Source organism: Macaca thibetana, chromosome 11 (assembly GCF_024542745.1).
Source record: "Macaca thibetana thibetana isolate TM-01 chromosome 11, ASM2454274v1, whole genome shotgun sequence".
In the NCBI taxonomy this organism is placed as follows: domain Eukaryota; kingdom Metazoa; phylum Chordata; class Mammalia; order Primates; family Cercopithecidae; genus Macaca; species Macaca thibetana.
Genome location: NC_065588.1, coordinates 101883866 through 101896763, shown reverse-complemented (window position 1 = coordinate 101896763; position 12898 = coordinate 101883866). Strand labels below are relative to the sequence as shown.

General features: G+C 42.1%; 1 pseudogene; it reads right to left on the bottom strand.

The window, feature by feature from the left end:
• Nucleotides 1-5405: 5405 nt before the first annotated feature.
• LOC126931662 (uncharacterized) lies at nt 5406-8754 on the bottom strand (annotated as a pseudogene).
• Nucleotides 8755-12898: the final 4144 nt, after the last annotated feature.

Genomic DNA, 12898 nt, shown 5'->3' with positions numbered 1-12898 from the left:
GCTGTAACAGGTGTCAACATCCCCACTGTTACAGAAGGCCAAGTAGGGAGCCAGGACTTTCTATCAGCCAGTAACAGATTATCTTTCCTCCTGTTGTGTCAATGGAGGCCACATAGGGAGACTGGTCCTTTACTTTCATCGGGAGGTAAAAAAGATCCCATCCCACCCTCATGGAGTTGACATCAGAGGAGACCTAGTGGAGAGTCACGGCTTTAATCACTGCTCAGGAGTAATGAGCCACCTTCACTCTCCAGACGGTGTCGGTAGTGACAATGTGAGAAGCAGTCAGGAAGCCCCCTTCCCTTCTCAGATGCGTGGTATCAGCAGAGGCCCCGTGGAGAACTTGAACTTTCATCCTCACTTAGTACGAACAAGGAGCCTGTCCCCCTCCAGGTGTCAACATAGACTAAGTAGAGAACCCACACATTCACTCAGATCTGGCAGTAATAAAGCGCCATCTCTCTATGCTTGCCAGAATAGTTAAAATACAGGAGTTAAATAAGAGCTCCAGTCATAACATAATATCCAAAATGTCCAGGTTTTAATAAAAATCACTCATTACACCAAGAATTAGGGAGATCTTAACCTGAACAAGAAAATACAATCAACATATGCCAATATGAGATGACACAGAAGCTAGAACTATCTGACAAGAATTTTAAAACAGCCATTATAAAAAAAAAAAGCTTCAAAGAGCAATTATGAGAAAATTTTTAAAATAAAAAATCTCAGCAAAGAAATAGAAAGTCCCAGAAAGAAAATGAAAGATATAAAGAAAAACCAAAAAAAAAAAAAAATTTTAGAACTAAAAATGCAATAACTAAAATTATTAATAAAATTAACTAAATAAATACAATTATTAGCAAAAACTCAATGGATGAACCAAACAAGAGAATGGAGAGAACGAAAGAAAGAATCAGTGAGAACTTGAAAACAGAACAATCAAAATTATCCAACGTGGATGACAGAGATAGCAATAGACTGAAAAAAATTAACAAAGCTTAGAAATATGTGGGAATGTGACAGGAGGTTTAAAATTCATGTCATTTGAGTTCCATAAGGAGAGGAGAATGAGGGTCAGGCTGAAATAGCATTTGAGAAACAATGGCTGAAAAATTTTCCAAAAGTGGCAAAAAAAAAAAAAAAAAATATATATATATATATATATGTTTGTGTGGATTATACATATATTTGTAGATACACACACACACACACACACACACATACACCTACAGATTCTAGAAGCTTAGAAAACTTTAAATTGGGAAAATCCAAATAAATCCACACAAAGACATATTATAGTCAAGCCTCTGAAAAACAAAAGAGTAAGAAAAAAATCTTATAAGCAGACAGAGGGAAACAATGCATTACCTATAAAGAAAAACTATATATAATGATAGTATATTTCCAGGTCATAAAGAAGTGGCACAACATTTTTTAAGTGCTTAAAAAAAAAAAAGTGAATTCAACATTCTATATACTAAGAAAATATCCTTCAGGAATCAAGATATTCTCAAATGAAGAAAAAATAAGAGAATTTATTGTCAACAGAGCTACACTTAGAATGGCTAAGGGAAGCTCTTTAAACAGAAAGAGATTTACGAAAGAATGAATCTAAGAATATCGGCAAGAAATAAAGAACACAGAAAGGGGAAAAAGATGGGTAGATATAATATATTTTCTCTTGAGTTTTCTAAATTGTGCCTGTCAGTTGAAGCAAAAATTATGTCTGATGTGGTTTTCACGTGAAGGAAATATTTAAGACAAGTAAATTATAAATAGTGGGAGGGCTAAGGCATATACAGGGAGATAAAATTTCTCCACTTTCCTCAAACTGATAAAATGTGCACAAATAAATTGTGATTATATATATGACATATTACGTAATATGTTATATATGTGATCATATGTTATATGTGACATATGATCACATATGGTGTGATATATATAATCACATATATATGTTATATATATCACATTACATATATATGTAGTATAGCACCTAGAGCAGCCACTAAAAATCTGTACACATATACATACTCAAAAATATTATAAATATGTTAAAGTAACCCACAGGGAAATGAAAACATAGTGACAGAAAACAAAGAGAACAGGCCGGGCACGGTGGCTCACGCCTGTAATCCCAGCACTTTGGGAGGCTGAGGGGGGCGAATCAAGAGGTCAGGAGATCAAGACTATCCTGGCTAACACGGTGAAACCCCATCTCTACTAAAAATTTTTTAAAAATTAGCCCGGTGTGGTGGCGGGCACCTGTAGTCCCAGCTACTCGGGAGGCTGAGGCAGGAGAATGGCGTGAACCTGGGAGGTGGAGATTGCAGTGAGCCAAGATCACACCACTGCACTCCAGCATGGGCGACAGAGCGAGACTCCGTCTCAAAAAAAAAAGAACAAAGAAAATAACAAAAAATAAAAGACTTACACTTTAACATAATAATTACATTAAGGATAGTCTAAATATACAAATTTTTAAAAACAGAGGCTTGCAAAATGGATTAACAAAACATGACCCAATTGTATGCTGCCTAATAGAAAACTAACTTCAAATATAATGACATAGGTAGGCTGAACATAAAAGGAGAGGGAAGGATATATTATAAAAATATTAATCAAAAGAAAGCAGGAATGGCTAAGATACTATCAGATAAAGTAGATTTTGGAGCAAAGGAAATTACCGGGGACATAGAGTGACATTACATAATGTTAAAAACGTTAAGCCACCAAGGAGACATAGCTATCCTAAACCCATATACAGCCAACTCGTTTTTAACAAAGGTGCAGTTCAATAAAGGAAGGATAGTCTCTTTAACAAATGGTGCTGGAGCAATTCGATATCCATGGACACAAAAATAATTATGTAACCTGAAACTTAACACCTTATAAAAATTAACTCAAAATTGATCATAGATTTAAAACATAAAATTATAGAACTTTTGAAAGAAAACATAGGAGGAAAATTTTTAGGTCTTGGAGCTTTGTGAAGAGCTCTTAGCTACGACACCAAAAGCATGATCCATAAAATAAAAAATTGATAATTTGGACTTCATCAAAATTAATAACTGTTGCTCTGTGAAAGACCCTGCCAAGGATGCTGAATAACTCAGACAAGGCTCACAAGCATGGATCAGCTCGGGGCACCAACCAGGAATGCATGCTGCAGCAAACCAGAAAACAGTTCAGGTAAAGGATGATGAACGCTGAAGAGGACCCAGATCAAGTCAAGATTAAATGTCTTTTTAGCTACTACCATAACCAGAAATTCATTGATTCCTTATTACATATTCATATTAAGAAATAAACCTAGGAAACAGATTTCTGTCATCATACCATCAAGCATCATTTTCATTTCAGGAAGCCAAAGTAAGTTTAAGGTTTCAGTGTAGAAAAGAAGAAAGGAGGAAAAAAAAAATCCATTTGGCTTCTGAAGCAGAAGCAGACATGCACCATCATTCCTGCCCCTTAAGCTTTTGCCTGGAATGCAGGGTCCTGGGAGGAACTGAGTGCACAGATGATGTCTGAAATGAATCATTTAAATGAAAACCCTTCAGAAGTTGACTTTGTTAAAACCAGTTCAGAAGGTTGTGGAGAGAAAGCCTATAATTAGTTTTTCTGTAGTAACAGACTCTTTCTATTTTCTGTAAATATCAGTTGCCATATTTATACATTTGTAATTAAGTTACATTTTAATCCTAAACTTACTCCCTGTTACATTTTAATCCTAAATGTACTCCCTGTACAGGAACTATTTAACTAGACCACTTCACACAAAACAAGTGTCCAACAGAAAGTATAAATGGATTTGAAGGAGGAGTAGGAGTGGAGAGGAGAGGAGAGTATAGAAAGTATAAAGCAGGGAATAGAAGATTGTGGTAGGGACTATTTTAACTCCAGTTAAACCCTTCCTTCCAACCAAAACATAAATTATTTAGCGCCTATTATGTGGCAGTCACTAGAGATGTAAAGATGATACTATATTTCTTATTAAAAGAAAGTGAGATATTTTCCTTCAACTGTTACCTGTTTTTAAAAAAGAAAAATGTTAGAGCTTTATGGTCAAGAATAATAATCAGTTACCTAACACTTGCTCTATGCCAGACAAAGTGTCAGCCCTTTCATTTGATCATCCAGTAGTGCATGCAAGGTAAAAATTATTCGGCCGGGCGACGCGGCTCACGCCTGTAATCCCAGCACTTTGGGAGGCCAAGGCGGTTGGATCACGAGGTCAGGAGATCGAGACCATCCTGGCTAACACGGTGAAACCCCATCTCTACTAAAAATACAGAAAATTAGCCAGGCATGGTGGTGGGCGCCTATAGTCCCAGCTACTTGGGAGGCTGAGGCAGGAGAATGGCGTGAACCTGGGAGGTGGAGCTTGCAGTGAGCCGAGATTGCGCCACTGCACTCCAGCCTGGGTGACAGAACGAGACTCCATTTCAAAAAAAAAAAAAAATTATTCTCCCCATTTTACAGACAAGGAAATGGCAAATCAGGAAGGAAAAGTAGCCTGCCCAGACTTTGAAACCTAGGACTGTCTGAATGCAAAGCTCATATGAAGGGATCTTGTCTTGAGCTTTTCTGTATACCCCATAACTTATAGCATATACAACCATAAAGGCCTCCGTATTAGTCAGGATTCCCTAGAGGGACAGAACTAATAGGATATATATGGCAGTTTATTAAGTATTATCTTACACAATCACAAGGTCCCACAGCAGGTTGTCTGTAAGCTTGAGGAGCAAAGAGAGCTAGTCTGAGTCTCAAAACTGAAGAACTCGGAGTCCTGTGTTTAAGGGCAGGAAGCATCCAGCACAGGAGAAAGATGCAGGTTGGGTGGTTAGACCAGTCTCGCCTTTTCACATTTTTCTGCCTGCTTAATATTCCCTGGCAGCTGATTAGATGGGGCCCACCTGATTAAGGGTGGGTCTGCCTTTCCCAGCCGGCTGACTCAAATGTTAATCTCCTTTGGCAACACCCTCACAGACACACCCAGGATCAATACTTTGTATCCTTCAATCCAGTCAAGTTGACACTCAGTATTAACCATCGCAAGTCCACCCCTTGTCAATGTGAACCCATGCACATCTCCTGAGATCATATATAGTCTTCATATAAAGAAAAGAATAAGGTCATAATCATGCCTAACATAACACAACTATCCTTCCTACAGCCAGAAACACACCAATCTCCAACCCAAATACTATTACATAAAGTTAACGATACTTAAATGCTGATGTGAAGTCAATAAATCTTATGTCACATGATAAAGGAGAAAGGAAATAAAAGAAAGATATTTTGTTAGTACAAGTATATACATGCACAAACATGTTTTTAACAAAAGAAAGAGAAAATACTCATGACAATTACAGTCCTCATTTCTGCAGCTGGTCACATGGTCGTAGCTGGTATTGATGACTACCTTTTTCTACTACCCATTCTGTATTCCCTTTGCCTTCAGTAATCACCTCAGCAGGTTGTGGCTTCTTTCCTGGTGGAGTGACCCAAACCTTCATTCCTGAAGAGTCTGGGCCATTTTAGTCCTGCCTGCATTGGGCTATTGTAGTTTCCCGTTGGCCTTAATCACAAGGCATGGTAATGCTAAAAGATGCCCTAATGGATCTCCTGTATTCCATGCATACTCTTCCTTACCTCCATTGTGGAATAGTAGACTGATTTCATCTTGATAGTCCAGGTCAGTCACCACAGTCAATATTGTAACTCCCTTCCTAGCCTGTTGACTTAAAGATAGGATGAGCCTGAAATGTCCAGGTGGCAACCTTAACTTCCAGTTTAACACAATCATTGTTGTATCTCCTTATTGCAGCGTTCATCTCTCTGGAACTAAGACCTCTATGCCAGCAGAACATAATGTCGCAGGAGCAGCAAGCAAAAATTTTGCTAGTGGATCACTAGGGGTGATGGTGAGTGGTGCCACTTCCACTTCCACCCCCTGATCCTTGGACCCATGAATCCTGGCTATGGGAGAAACAGTACCATATACTGGATGCTGATTCAGCGCATACATGCCTTTCTGGAGAACTTTGCCTTGGCCCTGCAAAGTATTGTCACCTAGTTGGCATTGTAATCACGACTTCAAAAGGCCATTCCAGCATTCTATCAATCCAGCAGATTCAGGATGATGGGGAATATGGTAAGACCAGTGAATTCCATGAGCATGAGCCCACTGCTGCACTTCTTCAGCCATAAAGTGAGTGCCTTTGTCAGAAGCAATGCTATGTGGAATGCCATGACAGTGGATAAGGCATTCCATGAGTCCATGGATGGTAGTCTTGGCAGAAGCATTGCATGCAGGATAGGCAAACCCATATCCGAAGTGAGTGTCTATTCCAGTGAGGACAAACCTCTGCCCTTTTCATGACGGAAGAGGTCTAATAAAATCAACTTGCCACCAGGTAGCTGGCTGATCACCCCGAGGAATGGCACCATATTGAGGGCTCGGTGTTGGTCTCTGCTGCTGGCAATCGGGCACTCAGCAGTGGCCATAGCCAGCTCAGCTTTGGTGAGTAGAAGTCCATGTTGCTGAGCCCATGTGTGACCTCCATCCCTGCTACCATGGCTACTTTGTTCATGGGCCCATTGGGCGATGACAGGGTGGCTGGGGAAAGAGGTTGAGTGGTGTCCACAGAATAGGTCATCTTATTCACTTCATTATTAAAATCCTCCTCTGCTGAGGTCATGCATTGGTGAGCACTCACATGGGATACAAATATCTTCACAGCTTTTGACCAGTCAGTAAAGTTCACCTACATATGTCTTCCCCAAGTTTCTTTGTCATCAATTTTCCAATCATGCTTCTCCAAGTCCCTGGCCATCCGGGCAAACCATTGGCTACATCCCATGAATTAGCAGTATATAATTGCACATCTGGCCATTTCTCCTTCCATGCAAAGTGTACAACCAGGTGCACTGCTCAAAGTTCTGCTCACTGGGAAGATTTCCCCTCACCGCTGTCCTTCAGGAATGTCCTGGAAAGGGGCTGTAGTGCTGCAGCTGTCCACCTTCTGGTGGTGACCGCATATTGTGTAGAACCATCTGTGAACCAGGCTCTAGTCTTCTCTTCCTCTGTCAACTGATTATAGGGAACTCCCCATGAGGCCATTGGTGCAGGCTCAGGGAGAGAAGGCAGCGTGGCAGAAGTGGAGACATGGGCATTTGAGCCACTTCCTCATATAACTTGCTTGTGCCTTCAGGACCTTCTCAAGCCCAATCACGTATATACCACTTCCATTGGCTGATGGAATGCTGTTGTGCATGACCCACTTTATGGCTAGATGGGTCAGAAAGCACCCAGTTCATGACAGGCAGTTCAAGTCACATGGTGACTTGATGACTCATTGTCAAATGTTCAATTTCCACCAAAGCCCAGTAACAGGCCAAGAGTTGTCTCTTCTGCAGAAGATGGCAGGGCCTTCCTCCAAAATCCTATAGGCTTCTGCTGTGATTCACCTATAGGGGCCTGCCAAAGGCTCCAGACAGCATCTCTATCTTCCACTGACACGTCAGGCACCATTGGATCTGCTGGTTCATGTGGCCCAAATGGCAGAGCAGCTTGCACAGCAGCCTGGACCTGTTGCAAAGACTTCTTCTGTTCTGGATCCCGCTCAAAATTAGCAGCCTTTCAGGTCACTCGATAAATGAGAAATGTGTTGCCTCCAAATTCCAAATAGACCCACTAGGCATTGTGCCTTTTTCTTGGTTGCAGGAGGGGCCAAATGCAGCAGCTTATCCTTCAACTTAGAAGGAATATCTCAACAGGTCCCACACCACTGTACCCCTAAAAATTTTACTGAGGTAGAAGATCCCTGAATTTTAGTCAGATTTATTTCCCATTCTCTGGCACACAAATATCTCACCAATAAGTCCAGTGTGTTTGCTACTTCTTGCCACTGGTTCCAATATGCATAATGTCATCAATGTAATGGACCAAATGATACCTTGTGGAAGCAAAATATGATCAAATTCTCTCTGAATAAGATTATGACACAAAGCCAGAGGGTCGATATACCCCTAAGGTAGGACAGTAAAGGTACATTGCTGGCCTTGCCAGCTGAAGGCAAATTGCCTCTGGTGGGCCTTATGGACAGGAATGGAGAAAAAGGCGTCTGTCAACCCAATGGCTGCATACCAGGTACCAGGAGATGAGTTAATTTGCTCAAGCAATGAAACCACATCTGGTACAGTAGCTGCAGCTGAAGTCGCCACTTGGTTAAGCTTACAATAATCCACTGTTATTCTCCGAGATCCATCTGTCTTTCGCACAGGCCAAGTGGGAGAGTTGAATGGGGATGTGGTGGGAATCGCCAGCCCTGAGTCTTTCAAGTCCTTGATGGTGGTGCTAGTCTCCGCAATCCCTCCAGGGATACGATATTGTTTTTGATTTACTATTTTTCTAGGTAGAGGCCATTCTAATAGCTTCCATTTGGCCTCTCCTACCATAATAGCCCTCACACTACCAGTCAGGGAGCCAATTTGGGGGTTATGCCAGCTGCTAAGTATGTCTATTGCAATTATGCATTCTGGCACTGGAGAAATGACCACAAGATGATTCCAGGGACCCACTGAACCTACTGTCAATAGGACCTGAGCTAAAACTCAGTTAATTACCTGACCTCCATAAGCCCCTATTTTAACTGGAGGAAGACAACGATGTTTTGGGTCCCCTGCAATAAACATCAGCTCAGAGTCAGTGTCCAGTAATCCCCAAAAATCGCTGACCATTTCTCTTTTCTCAATGCACGGTTACCCTGGTGATAGGCTGGAGGTCTCCTTGAGAAAAGATGGGAGAAAGATTCACTGCATAAATTGTCTGTAATGTAGTGAGGTCCTTCCTCAAGGGAACCCAGCCTCCCCTTCATTCAAGGGGGTTCTGGGTCTGTAAACTGGCTCAAGTCTGGAAATTGATTGAGGGGCCATGATTCTGTTTTTATAATCCAAATTAGTCTTTTGTCCATTCAACCTAGAAGTTTTCTGCTTGTATAAATTAAGTAGGAATTCAGTAGGCTTCCTATCAATTTCACTTCTAGGAACACCGTGAATGATTAGCCAATGCCAGAACTCTACATGAGGCAGACTATCTGATTGCCACTTTGCCTCTGCTGTCCATTATGGTAGCTATGCCTACCTTGCCTTTGATGGTTGAGTGCCACCACTTGGCCCCTGCCACCTTGGGATCCAATTATTCCCATTGTATTTAAATTTTGTAGTTTGAATGACTATGGTTCCCACGGTTAGATCTGACATACAGAGAAGAACAATTACAGGGCTCTTCAAAGATGCAAGTGCTGTCCTCACAAATCTATTTCACAAGGCATCAATCAAGGGCATATCTTTTGGACCCTCCCAGCTGGGATAAGTAGGTCTAAAGTGACTAATCCACTCCATCATCCTAATCTCCCTAAGCCTTTGGATCCCTTCCTCTACATTAAACCAAGGGAGATCAGGCATTCCCAGGTCACTCACAGTGGGCCATCTTCTAATCCATCTAGTTCATATTTCAGCTAACCAAGTAAATAAACTATTAGAAGCTTTTTTGACTTGCTGAGCTGCAACATTAAATGCAGAGTCCCTACTTAGTGGGTCCAAATCAATAAATTCAGCCTGATTCAACTCTATGTTCCTTCCACTATTATCCCACACCCTTAGTATTCATTCCCATGCCTGTTCTCCAGATTTCTGTGTATATAAATTAGAAAACTCAAGCAGTTCTTTTGGAGTGTAGTGCACCTCCTCATGGGTCATACTCTCAACCTCACCTCTGCGGGCCTGCTGGAACTTTAGTCTAGTTATAAGTCTAGAAGAAAACAGGGGTGTTGGCACATTATTTTGCCTGGCAACTCCCTCAGGGGAGGCCAGCACTGTTGCCTCAGACAGCACAGAGTTTATCTCCTCAGACAAAGGTGGAAAGGATGATGGCAGCATGGGTCGGGGAGGGGATGTTGCCACTACTGGGAATGGGGAAGCTGTTCCTTCTGGCAAAAAAGATTCATCAGCATTTACAAACTTAGTGTCTTCAGCTTCATCAAGGTCCTCCCACATGTCCCCATTCCAAGTTGCAGGGTCCCATTCTTTTCCAATCAGTGCCCTCACTTTAACAGTAGACACCTGGCAAGGCTGTGTATGCACCTTTTGTTGCAGGTCAGTCACTTGCATGGTAAGGGCTTGTGTCTGTTTTTCCACAATTTCAACTCTTTCTCTATAGGCAATAGACTCTCACTTAGGGCAATCTTAGCATATTTGAGGCTCAGTATCTGCTTCTGAAGCTGGTAGAAAGAATCCCTGAGTTCATCATTTTCTTTTATCACTTTGTCCACTGAACTTAGGGGTAACCAACAAGCTTCATTATGTTCCTTGGTTCTCCACACATGGCCAAAGGTATTATGTATAGAGTCAGTAAACTTCTTGCCTCTCATGAGCATCAAATGCATTTATTTTGCATAACTCTCTAAACAGTTCATGCCAAGGACTATCAGTGTACTCCATATTATTAGAAGTCAAGTCCTTAGCATTTTGGGTCTAATCATATTAAGAAGCCAACTCCAGAAACCCCAAAACCAATAAGAGAACTCCATCCTTAATATTCTGTTCCTCTAAAACCACTCCTGGTACCATAATCTGTTTTAGTAAGGGTTCCCTAGGAGGGTAGAACTAATAGGATACACACATGCGCACACACACACATATATATATCCTATTAGTTTATTGAGTATTAACTTACACAATCACAAGTTCCACAATAGGCTGTCTGCAAGCTTGAGGAGCAAGGAGAGTCAGTCCAAGTCTCAAAACTGAAGAACTTGGAGTCCTATGTTTAAGGGCAGGAAGCATCCAGCATGGGAGAAAGATGTAGGCTGGGAGGCTAGGCCAGTCTTGCTTTTTCACATTTTCCTGCCTGCTTTATATTTCCTGGAAGCTGATTAGATGGGGCCCACCAGATTAAGGGTGCATCTGCCTTTCCCAGCCCATTGACTCAAATGTTAATCTTTAGCAACACCCTCAGAAACACACCCAGGATCAATACTTTGCATCCTTTAATCCAATCAAGTTGACACAGTATTAACCATCACAACAGCCTCTTAAAACTCTACACTAGTGAAATCTTCCAAATTCCATGAGTAGCCATATTTGCTGAGTGATGGGGACTCATTAAGGTTTCAGCCTGAATGGAAAATTGCAAAGGGCAAGAGAGTCAGAGCTGAGAGAAGCCACCCTCCTTCCTAGTGGTCACCTCCTCTGTAATCTCAATGGCTACTGAGAGTCTCCCCTGCATCAGCTCACCCAATCTTCCCAGCAGTCCTATGTGGTAGGTGCTGCTATTTCCATTTTATGAACAAGGGAACCAAGGTCCAGGGACCTTGGCTAACTTGCTGAAGTTGCTCAAAGAGTAAGTATCAAACTCTGGGCTTAAAGAGAGAGAGTATGGTTCAGCGCTTAAGTTCTTTACCTTGATGTTAACGTTGCTTCACATTTAACCATTCACCTGACTACAGGGTGCAAGCCTTCACCAGCCTGATCTCATTAATCCTGACAACAACCCTAAAAAAGTCAGTTCTACATTTCTTCCTTTTCATAGTAGAAAATTAAAGCTGACTAAGGTCAGGCGATAAGCTGGAGGTTCCAAGGCAGCAAGTGTCAAAACCAAAATGAGAAGCCACGTTTGTCATCTGAGCCTGGCATTTAGACCACTTCAAAATCCTACTTCCCCAAGTATAGAGATTATCCCAGAGCCGTTAGGTGACTCAAGTGCTTAAGACTTAGTTAATTTGCAAGGAATGAGAGGCAATAATGTCTTCCTTGACATGTTTATTTGTTAGGATCCTGATGTGGGATACTATTGCCTGGCTATGTCCTGGCACTTAGGAAAGAGGCCACCTGTTCAGCTCAGCATATTATGCGTTGTACGATCACCCCCTTTCTGCTACGTGTGAGACATGCACATGACCCCTCCCACTAAGCCTGAAAGGCAATCTGGCTTGGTGGAAAGTACATGATACTTGGGGTTGGTCACTCAAATTTAAGAACAAAGCTAGATTTCTTTTGCTCACTGCTGTAAATCATAATAGATAAACCCTTATATTCTAGAACCAGACTGCCTCGGTTCAAATCTGCTCACAACTTACTCCCTTTCCACTTTGCCTCTCTGTGACTCAGTTTCTTCATCTGTAAAAAGTGGTTGATAATAATAGCATGTTTATCTCATGGCTATGAAAATGTAAGCAAAACATGTGTGCAAAGCCCTGGGGACAACCCTGACCCGGGGGAAGCGCTGGCACTGAATGCCCCTCCAGCCTTTATATGGCCCCTGGAAAGTACCGCTTGCTCAGTGCGTATTTCTAAAATGTGGGAATTAACCAGAGCCTGTTTCCTCAGCTATACAGGAGAAGCTACCTTCCTCCTGCAGCTGGCTTTTGAGGATTGCCCCAGTGAAGCATTAGAAAAGCAGCTGGGACCTTACCTGACGTGTAGTTGGTGCCCAGCAAGCTTTCAATGACCCACTTATGATTTCAGCCTCAACTTACTTTTCATCAAAGTGGGTAGCCTCATGAATCCTCCCTGGTGTAATAATGGAGGTCAAAATGGCTGTGTAAGCAATGAAATTTTGTACAAATGTAACTAACATCCCCCACCCCTTCCTTCTCCACTAGCACCACTCCCCTCCGATCACTCCCTCCCTCCCTTTCCGGTTGGAAACTGCCCTTCTGTTTCCTGCTGCTTCCTTGCTTCTCCCACCCTCTGTTATTCCCTAGCTGCTCCTGGCCCCTCCTGCCCCCCGCAGGACAGATCCTCCAGGCCCAAGAAACCTTCCAACTCCTCTCCCCTTGCCCACTGAGCTGCTGGCAGGAAGCCCTTCCCTTCTCTCTCCCCA